General features: G+C 39.5%; 1 protein-coding gene across 3 annotated transcripts in view; it reads left to right on the forward strand.

Annotated features, from left to right (window-relative positions):
* The window catches only part of Ophn1 (oligophrenin 1), a 272,487-nt gene that overhangs the window by 231,202 nt on the left and 22,422 nt on the right, over positions 1-18,863 (forward strand). The gene's annotated exons all lie outside the window — the stretch shown is intronic.

Here is an 18,863-nt window from a genome sequence, read left to right on the forward strand (position 1 = left end):
TCCCTACTAAGTAGGTCAGAATCTGAGGATCATGATTTGAAGCCAACTGGGATAGGGAAGCCTATGAGACTCTTGTCTGCAATTTATGACCAAAATGGTAGAAGTGCAAGTGTGGCTGGCATGAGCTCGTGGACAGCACCAGGCAGAGTTCAAGTCCTAGGATCAGCAAATACACACAAAAACAATCTGGACATAAGACTCCTACAGGATCATTTTTATTTTCAGTGGCATTTAGTTTCTGCTCATTGAATTGAGTTTCTGCCTAAAGCAATCCCTTTCTCATTAGGTTAATTTATTCGTAAACCAGCAATCTATGTTGGGCATTGTCAGAGGCATTTTACGCAGGTTGCACATTGCCATAGGGTTTCACAGAATCAGCAACCTAGGCATAAAGAAGTTAGTGACTCTTCTAGGTTCACAGGATGAGCAACCATGCAGTTCATATGTACACTCAATACCTCAAGGCCCTGGTTGTTCCCCAAAATGGGCACTTGAAGCAAATGCAGACAATGGTTATGGAGTTTCAAAGGCCTCCTCCCTTGGAGAGGTCCTAACAGTACAGACCTGTTTTCAAAGATATCTTCCAATCCTGACATTTGCTAGTCAGCTCATGATTTCTTGCTTGGCTAAGTAGCTTGGTCCTTATCCTAAAGGCAGTAGAGAGCCCAGAAAGCTCTTCAGCCCGTCATGATTCATGGCATCTTAAATGTTCTTATTCATTTAGGAGTGTATCAAAGAATAACACTGGCATGTTTTGTCTGTTATTATTGGTCGACCTAACAAAATGGATTTTCTTGTTTACATTCTATAGACTTAAAGAGAAAATGCCAAATTTAGTTAAAAAAAATCTGTGATAGACCTTGATCCTAGCCAGGTTCCTAAAAGTGATTCTACTACTGTGCTGTTCTCTCTCTCTCCCTCCCTGCCCCCCCTTCTCTCTGTATTCTGCTACTGAGGCTTGAATTTAGAGCTTCACACTCTTACTTGGCTTTTTTGCTTTAGGCTAGCATTCCATTCATTAAACCATACCTCCACTTCCAGCTTTTTCATGGTTAACAGAAGAATGTCACAGACCTTTCTACTCCACTTGGCTTTGAACCTTGATTTTCGATCTCAGCCCCCCCCCCAAGTAGGTAGGATCACAGATATGAGCTACTAACACATGGCTCCTACTATGTTGTTTTGGTTTTTGTTTTGCCAGTCGTGGGGGGCTAGAACATAGGGCCTGATCACTATCCTTGTGTTTTCTCGAGGCTAGCACTCTATCACTTGAGCCATAGCACCACTTCCAGCTTTTTCTGAGTATGTGGTACTGAGGACTGGAAGCCAGGGTTATGTGCATGCTAAGTAAGCATTCTCCCACTAGGACACATTCCCAGCCCTCAACTATGCTTTTGATCAGGATCCCAATGCATATTCTATGGCATGATTTCAAGGACATATTTGTAAGTGCTGCTTACATGTTCTACCCAGAATTCCATAGGAAGTTATTTCTAAGAACCTGCTCACCTGGAGGATAAAATGGTCACACCCTGGTAACCTGTAAATACATGTTCAGTTGACTGCAGTTCTGACCTTCGTGTGATACCACAGATGTATTCTGCCCATGTTTTCTAAACAACACAGTAACCAAGGATCTTTTTCCTAGTTATGAATTTATTTTCTGTGCAACATCTTACATGGAGATATGAAGTAGAGTCCTGATCTATTACACATTTATCAAATGGCCTTTGTTGAAAAAGTGTAAAATGATGTGTGGGTGAGATTGTTCCAGAAATTCTGGACCTTATGTAGGTGTAACCTTGCAGAATGGCTATAGCGATTAAATGACATAATATACGTGGGAGCCGAGGCTGCTCTGTGAGTCTCAGGGATTATATGTTCCAGCCAAGTTGTTCACTTAATGGAATATGATTTTTCAGTTGATATATATTATAATTTCAATAATGTGTTTTTTTTATTTACACTTGCTGTTTAATAGAAAAGGGCTTAGACACACAGGTTTAGGTTTCTCTGTCATTGTCTTTTTTTCAGTCTCTTTTTTAAGAGTATCTAGAGTATGTAAATACCTTTTGTATGGTATGCGGGCTTGAACCTAGGTCCTGGGTGCTCTCTTTAGCTTTTTCACTCAAGACTGGCACTCTGTTCCTTGAGCCACAGCTTAAGTTAGGTGGATATAAGAATCTCTCAGATTTCACTCCCTGGGCTGGCTTTGAACTATAATCTTTAGTTCTCAGCTTCCTCAGTAGGTAGGATTACAGGGTAACACATTCCTGATTAAAATTGAAATGTATCAGAATTGATCCTAAGTCTATCTTTAAAACATTTTAAATCATCTCCCTTATTATTTTTTCACTTTGTAGAGTAGGTAAGGGATGGAGGAGGATGAGAACCCACTGATTTTCTATATAGCATAGCAAATTATTCCAAATTTCTATCTCATCATAGCTCATAGAGCACTATGTATCAGGGGTGCCTGGATCCAAGGCTGGTAATTTAGACTGACAGAAGATTGATTTCTGTTTGCTGAACATTTTGTTTTGAGGAGCTGCTGGGAATTACAGGGAAAGACAAAGGTCAACTATGAAGGCCATTCTTAGCCATTTAGTGTTGAGGACAGAGTGTTATTTTCCTAGTGGGAGACAGTATATGGGACAGATTCATTTGACTGTGATGACTACAAAGGGGTTTTAAAGACCTTCTGGTCAGGTCTCTTCATTTCACACAATCCCTCCCCACCTTTTTTTGCTCCAGTGCTGCAAGAGCAGTAACAAATTTGCATTTCTCTGCCTGTGTACCCTCACTGACCTCAGTCTAGTCCTATAGTTTTTCCTAATGAGTTCGTTAAAGAGCTCAGGTACCAGCCCTAAACTCTTACACTTCTCTCATGTGTACCTTGCAAACGTATCTTGTTAACTCCACTGCCAAGTTTGGGTCATTTGTGTTTTTTAATTGGAGCTAGAAACCAGTGAGCCAACCTTCTTAGATTTACATTTGTGTTCAGTGATTTCCTTAACTTTTTTGTGGTATTGGGGATGGAACCCAGGGCCTCATAGTTGCTAGAAAAGTGCTATATAAGTGAGCTTTGCCTCTAGCCCAATCTTTCTCATTTACTAATTGAGTAGTTGCTTTGAAATCATCTAATATATTGTCTTATTGTCTTAAGTATGGTTTTATAGGGAATAATTAATTTCAAAATATTTGGAAAACCCATTATTAGTATATATTAAAATGGATTTAATCCATATGTGTAATTAAAATGGATTTAATCTGAGTGTGTGTGTGTGTGTGTGTGTGTGTGTGTGTGTGTACTGGGGCTTGAAACTCAGGGCCTAGTCACTGTCCCTGAGCTTTTTCTTTCTGTTAGTCATGGGGCACTGTTGCTGAGCTTCTTTCTTTTTCACAAGGATAGCACTTGAAACACTTCAGGCCTTTTCTATTTATGTGGTACTGAGGAATTGAACCCAGGGCTTCATGCATGCTAGGCAAGCAATCTATTACTAAGTTACATTTCCAGCCCCTCCCTGAGCTTTTTCATTCAAGGCTGGCCCACCATCACTTGAGCCTCATCCACACTTCCAGTTTTTTTTATTGTGAATTGAAATTAAGATTCCAAAAGACATTTCCTGCCCAGATAGGCTTTAAGTCACAATCCTTAGATCTGAACCTCCTGAGTAGCTAGGATTATAGGTGTGAGCCACAGGTGACTGGCTTGGATTTTATTCTTATTTCTAAAGATGTGTCAGCCTTGCTGAGGGAACTGGAAACTGAATAACATACGCTTTGCTGCAGGCAGATGGTTGAAGGTTGCTCTTCTGGCAAGCTGGTCAGAGAAAGCTGTATTGTCAGTGCAGAATTTGTGAGAACTTCCTTGAATGGTGCCTATGTTAGCAAATGACCAAGTAGGAAAAAAATAAATCCAACCAGTGTTGCAGCAATGTTGTGGATCTAAGGAGGCCAACAAGAACCTCTTTGAAGAAACAACTCTGATTTATGTATTTTTCACACACCCAGTCTAGCAATCCAGAGAAAACAGATCCTTCCAGTTTTTTTTTCTGCTTTTCTCTGTGAAATGTGTTGTCTGAGAATTTGGGTCTGCCACCAGAGGGCAGTAAGAGAACATAGAAATCAATCACTATTACCTCTGCTCTTTGGAGCAATAAACAGAAGACAAAAACATACATATAACTTGTAACCCCCCTCTCTGTATGTATGTATACATGCACACACACACACACATATGTAAGTTGATAGATTTTTTTTGCCATCCTGGGGCTTAAACTCAGGCCTAGGTACTGTCCTTGGACTTCTCAAGGCTAGCACTCTACCATTTGAGCCATAGCACCACTTCTAGTATGTAGTATATACACTTCTGTGTATGTGGTACCAAGGAATTGAACCCAGGAATTCATGCATGCTAGACAAGCAGTCTGCCACTAGGCCATGTTGCTGGCCATAGATTTTTAAATATAAGTAAATGTGCATACTAATTAAACTTTAGACATTTATCATACAGGTTTATACTTTAACATATACCAATCTACATCTACATATTAACACCTACACATATAAAATGTAGCTTGTAGGCACATAAGTAGACAATGAGTGAGTAAGGGAGAGACAGATACACAGAGAGAAAGAGAGAATCTAATTAAGCCAGATCTCTGCTTCATTGCCTGTAATTTCTGAAATGATAAGGTTAAGCTAAAAGTTATTAAAATTACATTTTTATTAGTCTGTACATGTTAAGACATTTTCAAAATCTAATACGTAGTTAGCTGGGAATTTGGCAAACATTTCAAATGAATCTTCAGAAAAATATCCTTAATGTGAGTATTAAGATCGGAGTATAACCTGAAGAAAAATATCTTTGAATAGAGAATTGTGAAGAGTAAGAAATTTCCAGTGAGTTCACTAGTCACAGTGAATCTTCATAAATGGCATTTCAAGTTTTTCAGCCATGGCTGTCATTATCTTCACACATTGTGCAAAAGCCCACTTATGGGAGGTGTGGAGGCCAGGTATGGAGCTGTAGGAGACCAGTAAGCATGCCCAAGTTTGACTGGGTAGGATGGGAAGAGAGGCTAAAGGGCGATGCAACAGTGAATTGGATTTACAGCCAGTGTCCAGAGATCTGAGGTGCTCTGTATGAGTCAATGTTCGTTATATTCATGCGAAGAATTCTCTCTTAAATTCAAGAAAAGGTAATACTCCTTACTCCTTCTCTTTACCTGTCTCTATCAGGTACTGTAATAATTATTAGGATATATTGGGATGAGGGAATTTAGCTCAGTGAAAGAGCATTTGTCTGCCAAGTGCAAGGCCCTGAGTTTGGTTCTCAGCTCTGAAAAAGAAAACAACCAATAATTAGTATTTACTGAGGGCTTGGTTTTGTGCCCAACATTTGACATCTTACTGACTCCTTGTGACAACTTTATGAGATGTTCTCCTATTTCATTTCTAGGTAAACTGAGACGTACAAGCATTAAGTTTGTTATGTGCAATCAAAAGCAAAGATCTGAGCTGGGCACTAGTGGCTCACATCTTTAATCTTAGTTTCTCAGGAGGCTGACAGCTGAGGATTGTGGTTTGAAGCTAGCCTGGGAAACAAAACTGTGAAGCACGTAACTCCAGTTAAACAGCAAAAAGCCAAAAGTGGGGCAGTGGCTCAAGTGAGAGCTATAGCCTTGAGTGAAAAAGTCCAGTGAGAGCTGGAGATAGAGTTCAAGCCCCAGTTCCAACACATACACCCACACCCCCCCACACCCATCCCCACACCCCCTCCACACACACGTTTTCCCATATCATATAGACCATTTGCAATGATTGTTTCATATTATATCCTTTTGCTTTTGCTGGTCTCTGTGGAAAGGACTGAGGTCTCAGATGTGAATGATAGAGTAGAGACAATATGAGAAGGTGACTCATTAAGGTAGAGGACCATTTGGGTATGCTGAAAGTCAGACTTGAAGCAGGCTGAGATTTCTGCCACATGCTACTGCCCAGAGAAACATAGAGAGAAAATGGGTGAATATTTTTTGTACCAGTTCTGTGACTTGAAATCAGGGTACTGTCCCTGAGATTTTTATTGCAAGTCCTGGGGCTTGAACTCAGGGCCTACACACTGTTCTTAGGCTTTCTCAAGGCTAGTGCTCTACCACTGGAGCCACAGTACTACTTCTGGCTTTTTCTGTGTATGTGTTACTCAGGAATTGAACCTATGGCTTTGTGCATGCCAGGGAAGCACTCTACCACTAGGCAATACTCCCAGCCCAACTGTCCCTGAGCTTTTATGCTTAAGGCTAGCTTTGTACCACTTTGAGCCGCTGTGACATTTCCATCTTTTTCATAGTTAATTGAAGATAAGAGTCTCACAGACTTTCCTATCCAGGCTGGTTTTGCACTGTGATCCACAGATCTCAGCCCCCCCACCCCGAGTAGACAGGATTACAGGCATGAGCCATTGAGGACCAGTAAGGGAATATTTTTTTTTCCTGGCGCTGATACTTTGCAACTAGGTTGCTATGACATTTCCAGATTAAAACTTCTTCATCTAAATAGTGGAAATGTTCACCTCCAGATGTTCTCAATAGTGAGAATGTAATATAAAAAATAGGGAAAAGGTAGGTGATGGTGGCTCATGCCTACACTCCTAGCTGCTCAGGAGGCTAAGATCTAACTACTGCAGTTCAAAGCCAGCCCAGGCAAGAAAATCTGTGAGACTCTTATTTTTAGTTAACTAGCAAAAAGCCAGAAGTATAAATGTGACCCAAGTGGTGGAGCACTAGGGTGGTAGAGTGAAAAATCTAAGGGATAGCACCCAAGCCCTATGTACGCATGCGCATGCGCGCACACACACACACACACACACACACACACACACACACACACACACACACACACGATAAAATAGAACAGTCCTGGGGCATGCTCTCAGCTTCATCCTTTATTAGCTGGGTTGTCTTGAGCAAACCAAGGTCTGTACTTGAGCTGCCTTCCTCTCACTAGAAAAGTGAAAGTACTTCACTAGCCTGTCAATGAGTGCTGGGAATATGGCGTCGTAGTAGTGCATGAAGCCCTGGGATTGATTCCTCAGTACCACATACACTGAAAAATCTGGAAGTGGAGCTGTTGCTCAAGTGGTACGAGTGCTAGAATTGAGCAAAAGAAGCTCAGGGACAGTGCCCAGGCCCTGAGTTCAAGCCCCAGGACTGGCAAAAAAGAAAAGAGATGAAAGTCACTGAGCTAAAAATGTCAAATACTCTGTATGTAGCATGTTACTACCAAATTTTAGTACTTCTCCAGGCCCTCTACTAACGCCCTTTCACCATATTCTCAGAACTTTAACTAATTAATGGCATTTTCTTATAACCTTTTTTGTTTTTTTCCCTTTAAAATTATCATTAAGTTTTACAAAGGGGTTTCAACTCAACATATGAGTTCATGAGTATAATGCATTTTGTCAGTGTCACCCCTTTCATCATTCTTTCCCATCCCTCCCAAACGCATAAAGAATTTGTTTTTTGAAACAGGATCTCATTATGTATTTCAATATGGCTTTGAAGTGAAGATCCTCCAGCTTCAGCTTTCTTAGTGCTGGGATTTACAGGCATATGCCACGTTTTCTGAGTCCCATAATCCATTTGCCTTATTGTCTTTTAATTCTTCATATTCAAAAGAACTTGTCATACAGGTGTTTTAAGCTCTTGTTTACTTGTTTTACTAAATGATAGAGAAACTTTTTGCTTTGCCAGACTAAAATCATCTAAGAATATTACACTTGAAATTTACTATCCCTTTCTTAGTAGAAAACATACAAACATCCAAGATAAGTAGAGAAGAGGCATTCTTCACGGAATCTCACTTGATTCTTTTTTCCCTTTGGCGTTTCATCCCAAAGCAACTGGCTTTGGATGGATAGACAATGAGAACAATTAATATAACCAATGCAAGTCTCCAACTAATTTCTAAACTAGATGTTATGCTTTAAGGATCAAGAACAAGAATGTTCATCAGAACTTGGGTTCTGGTCTTAGTTCTGCAGTAAATTTGGGGCATTGGAAAAGCCACTTTCCCGAATTGCACAGCAATTTTCCTCTAAGTCAAATATGGGTGAGTGGGATGAAGTAGGATTGTACAATAATGTTCCATCTCCAAACCCCTTCAAGACTATATGTTTGCTGAATTGAAACACAGCTTTAATGACAGCTCTCTTTGGAAAAAAAAATAAACCTGGCTCTTGGTAACAACAGACGTGACATTTTCAAAGTTCTGTACATATTCTAAGCAAACTTGGTGACACACTTAATGTTTAACCTGGTTTGTGCCAAATGCTAAGAGCTCATTATTTTTGACCCCATTGCCACCTTTGTTTTTAATGCACTTCGGAATACAGTGATTGCTAATATAACCACACCCCAGAAAGCTCAGTGTGGATCAGTCAGAGTGGAAGGGGAGACTCAGTGGAAAGCTGGGATTCATCAGGGCCAAGTATTGTAGCTTTGATTTATAGAAAGGCAAGGTTTTTTTTTTTGGTATGAGCTGGTATGTGCAGGCCCCAAACAGCATCTGGGGCAAATCTGGAGACTTGCTCAATTCTGCCAAGATTTCCAAGAGTTGAGTGTGCTCTCTTTGGCCTTTAACAGTTGGAAATGACCATGTTATGCTAAACTTCTTTCTTTCACACCTCAAGACATGGCAGAGAAGAATACTGAGGAGAGTCCTGTGTGACCAGTCTTAGGCAAGCAGTTCATAAATCCCCCTTCCCAGCAGAGGGGATCCATCCCCAGCTATACCTCACTGACCAACAAGTGTTAGCACTCAGATTTTGTCCTCAGAACTCAGGAGAGGGCTCTTGACTTTAGCCCTGGGCAATGGCCATGACTCATCAGACATTAGTACTTAGTTCTTTTTCCGAATAAGCCTTTATGATTCAACTCTAACATTCACAAAAGTACTGACCAGGTATATACTCAGAAAGCAAAGAAGCACTGATTTTATCCCAGACTCTACTTGACCACTCTCTGGGATTGTTTTTCTGAAGACACTATCAAAAACCAAGAGATAAATCCATCTGTTTTACTTCTCCTAGAGTTACAGATGGTGGGAAAATTTGTTTTGCCTGATAGTTCCCATTTAAGGGATTATTTTTAAATGTGCAATGTTTCCTTCTATGTTTCCACTATATGACTGGAAACAGAGTTAGCCTTGAAGTTAGACATATCACAGCCTTGCCACTTATTATCATGTAACCTTGGATAAGGAACACTCTTTATTTCCCAGCCAAGCCTTTGGCCTCAAATTCCCTCTGTATAGTCTTCTTCTCCAAATGAGTCAGTGTAGTCTGTGTATTAGTTAAGAATTCCTACTCATCTAGGTGTTGGTGGCTCACACCTGTAAACTTAGCTACTCTAGAGGCTGAGGTCAAAGGATCTTGATTTAATGCCAGCCTAGGAAGAAGACGCTGCTCCAATTAATCAGCAAAAAGCTGGGCTGTAAGTGTGGCTCAAGTGGTAGAGCACCAGCTGAGCAAACAAGCCAAATAAATGCTAGGTCCTGATACCACCACAAGCAAACAAACAAAAACCCCCAACAAGCAAATGAAACAGCCTAATTTTTCACCAATATAAGAATCATTCCAGTATCCAGAAGAGGCAAAATAAGAGATACAATGCCAAGTTCTCTGATAATTTCTTCAATTTGTACTTTTTCCCTCTAAATTATTCTTTTTTAATGCTGTTAAAAAGAGTGAAGAGAGGAATTTATTTCTCCTATTTTTCTTTATTAAAAACTGTTTCAAATTAATTGTTTCATTCTCAGGAAGTTGATGTGGAATTAGAGCAGGCTGATGTTTTTTTTTTTCTTCTGCCTCTCCAAACTCCTTTCCTCCATTTTCCTCTTTATTTCCCTTTCCCTCTCCTTCCTTTTCTTTCCTTGGTTTATTTAACCCAGGCTAACACTCTACTGCTTGAGCTATACCTCCATTTCCAGCTTTTTGATAGCTGATTGGCGATGCAGAGACTCAGGACTTTCTTGCCCAGGCTGGCATTTTTTGTGCCAAGCCTGGGGCTTAAACTCATGGTCTACATACTGTGCCTGAGCTTTTCTGCTCAAGGCTAGTGCTCTAACACTAGAATCATAGATCTACTTTTAACTTCTTTTGGTGGTTAATTGGAGGTAAGAGTCTCCCAGACTTTCTTTCCTGGGGTGACTTCAAACTGTGATCTTCAGTTATCAGCTTCCTGCATAGTGAGGGTGATAGGCATGAGCCACAGATGCCACTGATGGCTTTGAGCCACAATCTTCAGATCTCAGCCGCCTGAGCAACTAAGATTACACCTGTGAGCCACTACCACCTGGCTCAAACTCCCTTTTTATCACTAAATATCTTCTTGATAAACTTAGCTGCCAAAAGTAAGTAAAGACATCTTGGATCCGCCCTCTCTGCCTTTCCACTTCTATTAAGAGAGACTTTGAAGGTTACCCTCCCAAGCCCATAGGTTGTATCTATAATTTATAGTCCTGTATCCATGGAATTAATTTAATAAATATTTACTAAATGCCTATTATACATCAGACAAAGCTGTAGGTACTTTTTGAACAAAATAAAGACCTTTGTAAAATGAATCTTACATTCTACTGGGTAGAGCCAGTTGATAAACAACAAAATTTACCAGGTGGTGGCTGGTGCTCTGAATAAAAATAAATGAAACAACTGGGAGCTAGTGATTCATACCAAGGTACTCAGGAGGCTGAGATCTAAGGATTACAGTTCAAAGCTAGCCCAGGCAGGATAGTCTGTAAGTCTTATCTCCAATGAAGTACCCCAAAGATGGAAGTGGAGCTGTGGCTCAAGTGGTAGAGTGGTATCCTTGAGCAAATAAGATCAGCTCTCAAGCCATGAGTACAAGCCAAAAAAAGTGCGAGAAGGTGTTATTTTATAGAAGATGGTCAAAGAAGGCCTCTGTTGACATATTTAGGCAGAGAAATGAGTAGATTATGTAGACAAGTCATGGTGAATAAAAAGTTCTCGAAGGTGAGAACCAAGAGCAAAGGCTTGGCATGGAGAAAAGCAAAAGATCAGAGTGGCTTATAGTAGGATGAGCCAGAAAGACCATTGGGTCAATTGCTTTCCAATGGGGAGTATCAGTACCTCATAGGTTGAAGCTCACCATTAAAGAGAGGTTCTCTGAGATCTCTAAAGGGCCCACAGAACAGAAAGCGAGGGAAATCAACTCTTCCTGCCACAGCAAGTGCCACCATTTCCACATTAAAGTTTGGTTCTAAGGTTTCCATCTGCAGAGCAGCTTGGAGAATTACGTTGCAATCTGTGATGGTGACTGTAGGATTATGTGGACCACATTTTCACTTCAGAGAGGACACCCAACAAGAATTGCCTCCTCAGCTCTTCTTGACATCTCTTATTTCTAAAAAAAATCTTTAAGTAATTGTACAAAGGAGTTTCAATTCAACAAATGAGTTTATGAGTACAGTGCATCATGATCTTTCCATTGTTCTCCTCCCACCCCTCCAACAATCTCTTCCAACCCCACTGATCTCCTCTAGACTTCTCTCATCCCCTTTCAAGGCTATCAATCATCTTCTCTGAGCTCTGCTTACCAACACATTACTGAACTGATTTCCAAAGGCTCCTGAGCTTGGGCAGGTGGTGCAGGCAGCTGTCATCACAGCTTGTAGTATTCTGTGAGTGCTTTAGGATAGAAAGCTTAAAATTCAGCAAGGAAGGAGATTTTATCAATGAGAAGTAGACAGTGTATACAGCAGCTGGAGGAGGGATATTAGATTTCTTTATCTGGTAGAGAACTTGACAAGCTGTGTCATTCATTCCCTGTCCTTTGATTTGTGTAGCACATAACCTTTTCAACCCCCCATGCTTTGATCTCAATCTTTCCTTCTTCCAGTTCTTCCCTCTATTACCCTCTCTTCTTAGCTTTGAGTGTATGTGTTTCTTGCTGTCCCTGTCTCTTTCCAAGGAGACATGGGTTTAAGTTCTTTTGAGTCTTGGTAATTATGATAAATAATTACCATGTATTAAGTGCTTAATATGTAGGCTAGGTTCTTTATGTCTAAAATCTCAATTACCACAACTGTGGTACAATCTTTATGTCACAACTAAAGTTATAAAAATAAAAATTAAAATGTTTGAGCTGGGAGTGGTGGCTCATGCCTAGCATCCTACCTAGTGAAGAGGCTGAGATCTCCAGATTGCAGTTCAAAGCCAGCCCATTCACAAAAGACCAGGAGACTCTGATCACCAATTAATCACTAGAAAATGAGAAGTGGGGCTGTGGCTCCAGGGGTAGGGCGGTAGCCTTGAGCTGAAGAGCTCAGGGACAGCACCCAGGCCCCTTGAACCTACCTCATTCCTTTTGAGTTCCACTTTCCTGGTGTTTCTTTTGTTGAATTTTGACTTTGCCTTTTTAACGAATTACACTATTTGAGTTCTCTGTATATCAGGTAATAAATTTGTTTATACTTGCATAACAGCCATATATTTACTTATATGTTTATAAGTGAATTCTAGCTTCCTTACATGAGAGAAAACATGTATCCTTTGTCTCTCTGGGCCTGACTCAATCTACTTAACAGATTTCTTTTTCAAGTTCTTTCATTTCATTGTAAATGATAAAGTTGCATTCTTTTTGATGGATGAGTTAAATTCCATTTTTATGTGTATTAATATTCATTTTTTGTTTTTGTTTTTGCCAGTCCTGGGGACTGAACTCAGGGCCTGAGCCCTGTCCTTAGGCTTTCCTCAAGGCTAGAACTCTACCACCTGAGCCACAGCACCAGTTCTGACTTTTCTATATATGTGGTACCAAGGAATCAAACCTGGGTCTTCGTGCATGCTAGGCAAGCACTCTACCACTAGGCCAAACTCCCAGCCCTAATATTCATTTTTTTATACACCAGAGTGTCTCACTCAGTGTTGGATCTCCTGTGTTTTAGACCAATAGATCCTTGTTGTGGAAATTGTCCTGTGCGTTCACATAAGGTGTTTCTCACTATCCCTGACTACTCACAACTAGATGCTACTTCTTTCAACACAATGTGACAATAAAATATTTCCATAGACATAAAAATATGGTCTGAGGGCCAGGAATGTGGCCTAGTGGTAGATTGCTTGCCTAGAATACACGAAGCCCTGGGTACAATTCCTCAGTATCACATACGCAGAAAAAGCCAGAAGTGGTGCTGAAGTTAAAGTGGTAGAGCATTGGCCTTGAGAAAACTCAAAGACAATGCCGGATTCTGAGGTTAAGCCCCAAGACTGGGAAAAAAAAAAAAGAAGTCATATGATTTACTAAAGATGACATAAATCATAAGTGATCGAGCTAGGATTTGAACTCTGGTGTGTTACATTACTAAAAGTTTGGCTCATATAAAACAGTAAAAATAGAAAAATGAATACATAAATACAAATGTTTCATTTATGGTGTCATACAGTTATGCATGCTTGTTTTCTTCCTTTGTTCCCTCCCTCTCTCCCTCCCTCCCTCCCTCACTCCCTCCTTCCTTTCTTCCTTCTTTGTGCCACCACTGGGATTTGAACCTTGTGCTCTTGCTTTGGGCCTTAAATCAGAGGTGATACTTTACCATTTGAGCTATATCTCCATCTCTGGCATTTTGCTTGTTAATTGGAGATTACTTATAGACTTTTCTGCTCAGGTTAGTGTCAGACTGTGATCTTCAGAACTTGACATACTGAATAGGTATAGAGTTATAAGCCACCAGGTGCTTTAAAATATTTACCTGATCAGTTCATAGAAATCTATATCATGTTTTAGTGATTGTTATTCATCAGTAGGCGAACCATATGTATTAACCCATGTTAATACATGGGTTAATTTATTGTATTTTTTGTGTGGCAAGAATGGTGCATGGTAGATTAAAGAGAAACGTGTAGAATCACAGTTGTTATAAGTCAAATGACCGACCATCTGTCCCCTTTCACAGAGCTAAGGTAAATTTCTAATACAGGAACATTAGAAGGAAGTTTCTTTCACCCACTCCTTTACTGGTTCAGTAAAAAATATATTTTCTCTTTTTTGCCAGTCCTGGGGCTTGAACTCAGGGCTTTGGCACTGTCCTTGGGCTTTCTCAAGGCTAGCACTCTACCACTTGACCCATAGAACCACTTGTGGCTTTTTCTGTGTATGTGATACCAAGGAATGGAACCAGGGCTTTGTGTATGCTAGACAAGCACTCTACCACTAGGCCATGCTACTGGCCCTGTATTTTTCTTATATTACTAGTCTAATAAACAAAATATACTACCCTATTTTTAAAGCATTACGATAATTACCAGTGAAATAAATTACATTTTTTATGTTTGGAAGCTATTAATTTTCCTTTTGTATGTATGTGTGTATGATGTATGGCCTTTTTGGCTCCTTTGTTCTAAATTTTCTATTTTTTATTTACCTTGATTTTAACTTCATGCCCATTATATATATTTTCTAGACATTTTCCCTTAATTTATCTTGGGGACATTTTTTATGATATCTTTTGCCTTAAAGAAATGTTAATGTTATTAAATGATAGCTGCCATTATTTTGTATAATATCTCTATTTTGTTTTGTTTCTATTTTGCCTATTTTGGGTAGTTTTAAATTAATACTAGAAGCTTAATATAAAAAAAATTAACTGTCTATTTGGTAAACAAAAAAGCTTACAATTCACTCAGCAGCAAACTAAGAATATGTATCTAAACACAAAGAAAATAATGCTTAGAAAAACTTGGAAAATATTTTTAAGATCTTAACATGAGGGTACTTTTGCTAAGCAAATGTTTGTGAAGAAAGAGTCACTTTAATTCAGTTGGTATGAATTTTTCTGTGTGGTACTGGGGATTGAACCCAGGACCTTGCACTTTCTGGGAAAGTATTCTCTCCCTTGAGTTGTGATTCCAGCCCTATATAATACATATATAGATATAGATATACACATATATATATGTGTATATAGTAATATATAATATATTATTTTGTATATTGAACATTATGTTATATATTAATATATATTATAATAGATATTAATATATGTCACATGTATTATATATACATATATAACGATATATAATAGCTAATGTGTACATTAATATTTAATATATACATTAATATAATACATTAATATCCAATTATATATATATAATTGAGTGTATTCTGGAGCTTGAACGCAGGACCTGGGCACTATACCTGAGCTAGAGCTCTACCACTTGATCCATAGCTTTACTTTCAGCTTTTTTGGGGGTGGTTAATTGGAAGTAAAAGTCTCATAGATTTTTTTCCTGACCAAGATGGCTTTGAACTGTGATCCTCATATTTTAGTCTCTTGACTAGCTAGGATTACTAGCTCTTGGCAGATTTTTTTTAATTTTATTTTTAACACAGTTTCTTTTTCATCAACTTTTCCTTAACTAGCCTTGAACTTATGATCTTCCTGCCTGTTTCCCCTGCAGATGGAATTACAGGCATGTGCCAGCATGCCAGGCTTATGGTATATTCTTAAATTAACAGTTGTTATAAAACAGAAGTATTGATGAAATAACCTCTACTTATTTAAAATATATAAAGCGTTATAAGTTTTACCATATGTATCTATCTGTGAAATCATCACTACAACCAAGGGAATGAACATACTTATCTCCCCCAAGTTTCTTTTATCTCTTTGAAGTCCCTCATCTTCCTGACCTACCCACATCAACCCAACTTTAGGCAACCACTGATCAGCTTTTTGTCAATGCATTTTCAGTTTAACTTACATTTTCTTGAGTTTCACATAAATGGAGCATGTTATTATTATGTTGCTTTTTCTCTATATTCTATGTGTGCATGCTTGTGCGTGTATGCCACTGTAAGGGCTTGAATTTAAACTACTATGCTCTCAGCTTGCTAGCTCACCACTGGAACTGTACCACCTGAGCCATGTCTGCAGTCTATCTTTTGCAGTTGAATTTGAGATAGTCTTATGGATTTATCTGCTTAGGCTGGCTTTGAACTTCAATCCCTAGATTTCAGACTCCTGTGTAGCTAGGATTACAAGGATGAGCCAATACCCCTAGCATTGCTCTGGATTCTTTATTCAACATATTTGTTTTGGAGATTAAATCAACTTGTTATATGAATGAATAGTTCATTTTTTCCCCCATAAATCTTTGTATCTAAGAAACCTTTGCCTAACCTAAAGCCCCATGACCAATAACAGAAACAAATGAAGGAAGGGAGGGGGGTTAGAGGGACGAGGAAAGGAGGGAGAGAGTGAGAGAGAGAAAGAGAAAGGGTTAATTTTTTAAATATAATTTTATTTTTTGCTTAAGGTGTTGTACCATACCTCCATAAGGGTTCATACCAATTTACAATTCAGATAAGGCATACAGGATAATAATCCTAGCAGAATTCAGCTGTAAGGAATCCTTGCATCTCTCAGCAGGAGGCTGAGAGCTGAGGATTGTGATTCAAAGCCAGACAGGGCATGGAAGTCCATGAGACTCTTATTGACAATTAACCAGCAGAAAACTGGAAATGGCACTGTGGTTCAAAGTGGTAGAGTGCTAGTCTTGAACTGAGGAGCTCAGGGACAGCTCCCAGTCCTGGAGTTCAAGCCCCATGACAGATCTAAACAAACAAACATACAAATCTGATCAGCTGAATATGTGTAAATCTATTCTTTCACTTTCTATTCTGTTCCATTAACCTAGTCACCAGGTTTGATACCAATGCCTCACTCTTTTGATAATTGTTTTGTTTTTTGTTTTGTCAGTCGTGGGGTTTGAACTCTTAGTGCGCTCTACCATTTGAGCCACAGCGCCACTTTAAGCTGTTTCTGTATAGGTGGTATCGGGGAATCGAACACAGAGCTTTGTGCATGCTAGGCAAGCACTCTACCATTAGGCTCTTTTGATTATTGTAGGATTTTTTTTGTGGTGTTGGGGATGAAACTCATTGCCTTGTGCACCCCAGAAAATGCTCTACAACACAGCTGCAGCTCCAGCCCTCAATCATTGTAGCTTTGTAATGATACTTGAAGTCAAGTAATGTCAACTCCTCCAACTTTGATTTTATTTTTCAAGATTTTTTTGCTAAGTTCGTTGCCCATACAATAAATGTTCAAGTAAACATATGAATTTTGATTTTATTGGATATTAGGCTTGTGATCCATTTGGGGAGATTTTACATACCTTAACACTATGAAGCCATCCTGGCAGTGAACAAACTATATCTTTCTGGTTTGGTGGTCTAATCTTTCTTAACAATGTTTTGAAGTGTATAGTGAACAAGGACAGCTGTCTTCTCTTAAATATTCTTTCTTCCAAGCTGTAACTTCCTTGCCATCCCCCACCTTCCAACTCCATCTCTTTAATGGAAGGGTGTTGCTGGGCTCCACGTGAGCTCTACACATACTACAGCTTGTAAAATATGCTGCAGGTTGCAGGTGAGATGATCAAGGGCTAACCTTGTTTCTCTTCCCTGTCTTGCAGGGACGACTTTCAAGACCAAATGGATTTTCAGTGCCTAAAAAATCTTTGGTGCATGTGGTTTTAAATTAGTCTCTGTTGCCCTCGTTCATCCAGGAAAAAAAAAGTTGTTATTATCTTTTCAGAGGACTATTTTGGTTGTGCATGCCATATTACATAAATTTGCTTTGTGTGTGTGTGTGTGTGTGTGTGTGTGTGTGTGTGTGTGTGTGTGTGTGTGTGTGTTGGTACCACGGCTTGAATCTAGTAATGTGTGTGCTCTTTTGGCTTACTTGTTTGCTGATGTTCCACCATTTCACTTGTGCTTCCAGTACTGCTATTTAAAATTATAATTAATAGAAGGGTTACATTATATTCACCAGATAGAAGGTATATTTCTTAACAATCCCACTTTTTAAATTTTTAAAATTATTTTTAATTTTTATTTTGCCAGTCTTGGGCTTGAGCTCACTGTATGGACAGACAAAAATGAAGGGCCGGGTATCAGTGGCTCATACCTGTAATCCTAGCTACTTAGGAGGCTTAGATATGAGGATAACAAATCAAAGCTAGCCCAGACACGGAAGTCCATGAAACTCTAATATCCAATTAGCCACCAGAAAATTGGAAGTGGTGCTGTGGCTTAAGTGATAGAGTGCTAGCCTGAGCTGAAGGGCTCAGGGACAGCACCCACGTCTAGTTCAAGCCCCATGACCAACAACAAAAACAAATGAAGGAAGGGAGAGGGAGAGTGAGAGGGAGGAGGAAAGGAGAGAGAGAGGGTGAGAGAGAGAGAGGGAGAGAGATAGAAAGAGACGGAGACAGACACAGAGAATCATAGATAGACAAGGCAAAGATGTTGGTGTGTTTGTGGTACTGCAAGGAATAATTGTAGCAACTAATATAGACCTGGGCAGATGGTTATAAAATGCTTTGTATTTAGAATATGATCACTGGAGGCAGAATTAAGACAAGACAAAGCCTAGAACTGTGACCTTAATGCCTCCCTGTGCTTGTTGATATGCGAATTTCTCTCCTCACAAACAGGAGGTATATATAGGTTTGTGGTTGTTCACACATTGTTCCCATCCATAGACTTCCATACATTTCCTTTTCTTTTTTTTTGCCAGTCCTGGGCTTGAGCTCAGGGCCTGAGCACTGTCCTTGGACTTTCTCAAGGCTAGAGCCTTGAGCCTCAGCTCAGCACCAATTCCAGCTTTTTCCTATGTGTTTGGTACCAAGGAATCGAACACAGGTGTTAGTGCATACTAGGCAAGCACTCTACCACTAGGCCAAACTTCTGGCCCTTCATTTTTTTTTAAATTGTGGGGCTTGAACTCGGGGCCTGGACACCATCTCTGAGCTCTTTGGATCAACTCTAGTGCTC

This window comes from Megascapheus bottae, chromosome X, assembly GCF_031878675.1.
Source record: "Megascapheus bottae isolate mThoBot1 chromosome X, mThoBot2.hap1, whole genome shotgun sequence".
Lineage (NCBI taxonomy): Eukaryota > Metazoa > Chordata > Mammalia > Rodentia > Geomyidae > Megascapheus > Megascapheus bottae.